We start from the raw sequence: 7,075 nt of genomic DNA, 5'->3' as shown, positions 1-7,075 counted from the left end.
GATTTTGAAAAAGATAATGTGGAGATTTGAAAAAGATATTAGTTGAAAAAAATTAGATTTGTTTTGAAAATAGGATTTGAAAAGAGTTGGATTGAATTTGCAAAGAGGCTTGGTGCTTATGGATTAAGATACATTTGATATTTTTAGAGTAGGATTTTTTGAAATTAGGGATTTTAGAAATCAGGGTCCTTAACATGTTTATGCAAGAAATCAGGAATTGAAGTATGAAAATCAAGATTAGAATGAAAAAATATGAAGAAAAATGAGTTTGCCTCCTCCCTGCCATCCTGGCATTTGAACGCCCAAACACTGCCTGTTTTAGGCGTTCAACGCCCAAATGCTGATCTCCTGGGCGTTCAACACCCAGTTGTTGCCCTTTTCTGGCGTTGAACGCTAGATTGCTACCCTTATTGGCGTTCAGCGCCCACTGGCTGTCCCTTTTGGGCGCTGAACGCCCAAAATAGGCTCTTACTGGCGTTTTCTTGCCAGTGAGCTCTTTTTCTCTGTTTTGTGTGCAGATTCCTTCTGTAACCCTGTGAACTTATACAATTGATTATTTACCTTGTCATCAATGAACTCTATATAAAAAAAATAGAAATAGGGCAAAATTCTTAGAGGATTGATGCCCCATGGCTGGGTTGCCTCCCAGCAAGCACTTCTTTATTGTCTTTAGCTGGACCTTGCTGAGCTTTTAGTCTAGCTTCAGCCTTGAGCACTCTTGCTCAATGTTGCCTTCAAGATAGTGTTTGATTCTCTGTCCATTGACAATGAACCTCTTATTAGAATCAATATCTTGAAGCTCCACATAACCATATGGTGATACACTTGTAATCACGTATGGTCCCCTCCACCGGGATTTCAATTTCCCGGGGAATAGCCTGAGTCTAGAGTTGAACAGCAGAACCTTCTGTCCTGGCTCAAAGATTCTAGATGACAGCTTTCTGTCATGCCACTTTTTTTATTTCTCTTTATAAAGCTTGGTATTTTCGAAAGCTGTGAATCTGAATTCCTCTAGCTCATTTAGCTAGAGAAATCTTTTTTCTCCTACTAATTTGGCATCAAAGTTTAGGAATCTGGTTGCCCAGTAGGCTTTATGTTGCAGTTCCACGGGCAGGTGACATGCCTTACCATACACAAGTTGGTATGGAGAGGTCCCTATAGGGGTCTTGAATGCTATTCTGTAAGCCCACAGAGCATCATCCAAGCTCCGTGCCCAATCCTTTCTATGGGTACTTACTGTCCGTTCTAGGATTCTCTTTAATTCTCTGTTAGAGACTTCAGCTTGCCCATTAGTTTGTGGATGATATGGAGTAGCCACCTTATGGAGAATTCCATACCGAACCATGGCAGAGTAAAGCTTTTTGCTTCCGAACAGTTTTGGCATCTCACTTTATCCATTGAAGCTCAGAGTGATTGGCATCTATAAGAACTTAGAATTCAAATAGTGTTATTGATTCTCCTATTTCAGTATGATGATTCTTGAACACAGCTATTCTTGAACACTCTTCTTTCTGCTTTGGACCTTGACTTTAACCGCTCAGTCTCAAGTTTTCACTTGACACCTTCACGCCACAAGCACATGGTTAGGGACAGCTTGATTTAGCCGCTTAGGCCAGAATTTTATTCCCTTAGGCCCTCCTATCCACTGAGGCTCAAAGCCTTGGGATCCTTTTTATTACCCTTGCCTTTTGATTTTAAGGGCTATTGGCTTTTTCTGCTTTTTGTTCTCTTCCTTTTTTTTTGCTGCTTTTTCTTGCTTCAAGAATCATTTTTTATGATTTTTCAAATTATCAATAACATGTCTCATGTTCACCATTCTTTCAAGAGCCAACATATTTAACAGTCTTAAACAACAAATTCAAAAGACATATGCACTGTTCAAGCATTCATTCAGAAGATCTAGGGACACCAAATCTGCTATAAAGATGTTTCTGGAGGAACTTCAGCACTGTTTTAGTATCATTGGTGGGTGTGGCAATGGCCTCAACCCATTTTGATACATAGTCAACTGCCACCAGAATATAAGTGTTTGAGTATGATGGTGGGAAAGGTCCCATGAAGTCAATTCCCTATACGTCAAATAACTCAATTTCCAAGATTCCTTGTTGAGGCATGGCGTAACCATGAGGCAGATTACCAGCTCTTTGGCAACTGTCACAGTTACGTACAAACTCTCGGGAATCTTTATAGAGTATGGGCCAATAGAAGCCACATTGGAGGACCTTGGTGGCTGTTCGCTCACCTCCGAAATGGCCTCCATATTGAGATCCGTGGCAATGCCACAGGATCCTCTGTGCTTCTTCTCTAGGCACACACCTACGGATTATTCCGTCTGCACATCTCTTAAAGAGATAAGGTTCATCCCACAAGTAGTACTTTGCATCAGTAATTAATTTTTTTTTTGTATCCTGTTGTACTCTTTGGGTATGAACCTTGCAGCTTTATAGTTTGCAATATCGGCAAACCATGGTATTTCCTGAATGGCAAATAAATGCTCATCTGGAAAAGTCTCAGAGATCTCAAGAGAGGGGAGGGGCGTCCCTTCTACTGGTTCTATCCGGGACAGATGATCAGCCACTTGGTTCTCTGTCCCTTTTCTGTCTCTTATTTCTATATCAAACTCTTGCAGAAGCAACACCCATCTGATGAGCCTGGGTTTTGAATCCTGCTTTGTGATTAGATATTTAAGAGCAGCATGATCAGTATACACAATCACTTTTGATCCTACTAAGTATGATCTGAACTTGTTAATGGCGTAAACCACTGCAAGTAATTCTTTTTCTGTGGTTGTGTAATTTTTCTGGACATCATTTAGAACGCGACTAGCGTAATAAATGACATGCAGAAGCTTGTCATGCCTCTGTCCCAACACTGCACCAATGGCATGATCACTGGCATCACACATTAGCTCAAATGGTAATGTCCAGTCTGGTGCAGAAATAACTGGTGCTGTGACCAGCTTAGCTTTCAGCGTTTCAAACGCCTGCAGGCATTCTGTGTCAAACACAAATGGCGTGTCAGCAGCTAGCAGATTGCTTAGAGGTTTTGCGATTTTTGAAAAATCCTTTATAAACCTCCTATAGAATCCTGCATGCCCCAGAAAGCTTCTGATTGCCTTAACATTGGCAGGTGGTGGTAATTTTTCAATTACCTCTATTTTTGCTTGATCCACCTCTATTCCCTTGTTTGAAATTTTATGCCCAAGGACAATCCCTTCAGTCACCATAAAGTGACATTTTTCCCAGTTTAAAACCAGGTTGGTCTCTTGGCATCTTTTCAGAACTAGTTTCAGGTGATCAAGACAGGAGCTGAATGAGTCTCCATATACTGAGAAGTCATCCATGAAGACTTCCAGAAATTTTTCCACCATATTAGAGAAAATAGAGAGCATGCATCTCTGGAAGGTTGCAGGCGCATTACACAGCCCAAATGGCATCCTTCTATAAGTAAACACTCCAAATGGACATGTGAATGCTGTTTTCTCTTGATCTTGAGGATCTACTGCAATCTGGTTATAGCCTGAGTAGCCGTCCAAAAAGCAGTAATAATCATGACCTACTAGTCTTTCTAGCATCTGGTCTATGAATGGTAAAGGAAAATGATCCTTTCTGGTGGCTGTATTGAGCCTTCTGTAGTCAATACACATGCGCCACCCTGTAACTGTTCTTGTAGGAATCAGTTTATTTTTTTCATTATGAATCACTGTCATGCCTCCTTTTTTTGGGACGACTTGGACAGGGCTCACCCAGGGGCTATCAGAAATAGGATAAATAATCCCAGCCTCTAGTAATTTGGTGACCTCTTTCTGCACCACTTCCTTCATGGCTGGGTTTAGCCGTCTCTGTGGTTGAACCATTGGTTTAGCATTATCCTCCAATAAGATTTTGTGCATGCATCTAGCTGGGCTTATGCCCTTAAGGTCACCTATAGACCATCCAAGAGCTGTCTTGTGTGTCCTTAGCACTTGAATAAGTGCTTCCTCTTCCTGTGAATTTAAAGTAGAGCTTATGATCACTAGCTCCTTAGCTGTTCCTAGCGTCTGAACGCCAAAACTTTGCCCATTTTGGGCGTTTAGCGCCAGATCTTGCCCATTTTGGGCGTTCAACACCAGATCCTTGCCTATTTCTGGCGTTGAACGCCAGTCCTGCCTTGTTTCTGGCGTTGAACGCCAGTCCTGAACATGGTCTAGGCGTTCAGCGCCAGCCTTCCACCAAATTTCTGGCGTTTTGGTTCCAGAATTACTTTTCCCTGGGCTCTTACTGTCCTCAGGTGAATTTTGGGTGGTTTGCTCATTTCTTAGCTTTTTGCTGCCTTGAGGTGGGGTATTTAATGTTTTTCCACTTCTTAATTAAACTGCTTGGCATTCTTCTGTTATTTGCCTTGACAGCTGCTGCTTTGTTTGCTTAAACTGTTCTTCCATATGTATAGTAGCCATCCTTGTCTCTTGTAGTCTATCTTTGAATTCGGCTAACTGCTTTGTTAGAAAGTCCAATTGCTGATTGAATTCAGCAGCTTGTTTTACAGGACTGAGTTCAGTAGTTACTGTCTTAACCTCTTCTTTCATGGAAGGGTCACTGCTTAGGTACAGATGCTGATTCCTGGCAACTGTATCAATGAGCTCTTGAGCCTCTTCGATTGTCTTTCTCATGTGGATAGATCCACCAGCTGAGTAATCTAGAGACATTTGAGCTCCTTCAGCAAGCCCATAATAGAAGATGTCTAACTGAACCCACTCTGAAAACATTTCAGAGGGGCATTTTCGTAGCATCTCTCTGTATCTCTCCCAGGCATCATAAAGAGATTCATTATCTCCTAGTTTAAAGCCTTGGATGTCCAACCTTAGTTGTGTCATCCGTTTTGGGGGAAAGTATTGATTCAGGAATTTTTCTGTCAGCTGTTTCCATGTCCTTATGCTGGCCTTAGGTTGGTTATTCAACCACCTCTTAGCTTGATCTTTTACAGCAAATGAAAACAGTAATATTCTGTAGACATCCTGATCTATTTCTTTATCATGTACTGTGTCAGCAATCTATAGAAACTGTGCCAGAAACTCTGTAGGTTCTTCCTGTGGAAGACCGGAATACTGGCAACTTTGCTGCACCATGATAATGAGCTGAGGATTCAACTCAAAGCTACTGACTCCAATGGAGGGTATGCAGATGCTACTCCCATATGAAGCAGTAGAGGGGTTAGAATAAGACCCCAGAGTCCTCCTGGACTGTTCATTTCCGCTTAGGTCCATGATGGAGAAAGGGAGATGATGTAAAATAGAGAAAAATATTTTTTATTTATTTATTTATTTATTTATTTATTTCGAAAATGAAATAAATTAAAATAAAATAAATAAAAATAGGTGAAGATTTTCGAGAAAAATTGAGGGGAGAGAAAGTGGTCAGGGAGTTTTGAAAAAGATATGATTTGGAAAAGATTTTATATTTTGAAAAAAAAATCTGAATTTTAGAAATAAATTTCGAAAATTTGTTTTAGAAATAGAGAAAAAAGATATTTTTGAATTTAGTGAGGAAAGAGAAAAACAATAAAATAGCTCAAGATTTAAAATTTTTAGATCTAATGCTCCTAGTTTTCGAAGATTTTTGGAGGGAAAACGCCAAGGAACACCAAACTTAAAAATTTTTAAGATCAAGACACAAGGAAAACTCAAGAACACTTTGAAGACTCACAAGAACACAAGAACATGAAGGAAGAACACCAAACTTAAAATTTTTAGAAAACCAAACTAAAATTTTTGACCAACACAGAAAAATCAACAAGAAAACACCAAACTTAAAGTTTGGCACAGGATTTAATAGAAAAATTATTTTTGAAAAAGATTTTTAAAAAAGAGAAAATAAGGATTCTAAAATTTTAACATGACAATAATAAGAGACTCTAAACAAAAAAAGAGAAATTTTTCCTAATCTAAGCAACAAAATAAACCGTCAGTTGTCCAAACTCGAACAATCCCCGACAACGGCACCAAAAACTTGGTGCACGAATTGTGAATCACACTTTTCACAACTCGTACCACTAACCAGCAAGTGCACTGGGTCGTCCAAGTAATACCTTACGTGAGTAAGGGTCGAATCCCACGGAGATTGTTAGTTTGAAGCAATCTATGGTTATCTTGCAATTCTTAGTCAGGAAGTCAATTGTATTTATCAGTTGAATTGCGAATGAACAAGAGAGCATGGGTTAAAGGTTACTTGTTATGCAATAATGGAGAATATGTTGGAGTTTTGGAGATGCTTTGTCTTCTGAATCTCTGCTTTCCTTTGTTCCTTGATTCACACACGCACGTCCTTCTATGGCAAGCTGTGTGTTGGGACATCACCGTTGTCAATGGTTACATCCCCTCCTCTTGTGAAAATGGTCCAAATGCTCTGTCACAGCACGGCTAATCATCTGAGGTTCCCGATCATGCTGGAATAGGATTCACCCTCCTTTTGCGTCTGTCACTACGCCAAGCACTCGCGAGTTTGAAGCTCGTCACAGTCATTCAATCCCTCAATCCTACTCAGAATACCACAGACAAGGTTTAGACTTTTCGGATTCTCATGAATGCCGCCATCAATCTAGCTTATGCCACAGAGATTCTGATTAAGGAATCTAAGAGATATTCATTCAATCTGATGTGGAACGGAGGTGATTGTTAGACACACGTTCGTGGATTGAGAAAGGTGATGAGTGTCACTAATCATCACCTTCTCCATAGTTAGGTGCGAATGGATATCTTAGATATGAACACGCATGTTTGAATGGAAAACAGAACTACTTGCATTAATTCATTGAGACACAGTAGAGCTCCTCACCCCCAACAATGGAGTTTAGAGACTCATGCCGTCAAAGAGTACAAAGTTCAGATCTGAAAAATCATGAGATACAAAATAAATCTCTAAAAGTTGTTTAAATACTAAACTAGTAGCCTAGGTTTACAGAAAAATGAGTAAACTATAGCAGATGGTATAGAGATCCACTTCTGGGGCCCACTTGGTGTGTGCTGGGGCTGAGACTTAAGCAATTCACGTGCATAAGGCTATTTTGGGCGTTCAACGCCAGGTTTGGATCCATTTCTGCC

This window comes from Arachis ipaensis, chromosome B10 (genome assembly GCF_000816755.2).
Source record: "Arachis ipaensis cultivar K30076 chromosome B10, Araip1.1, whole genome shotgun sequence".
Classification (NCBI taxonomy): domain Eukaryota; kingdom Viridiplantae; phylum Streptophyta; class Magnoliopsida; order Fabales; family Fabaceae; genus Arachis; species Arachis ipaensis.
This window is presented reverse-complemented; position numbering follows the sequence as displayed.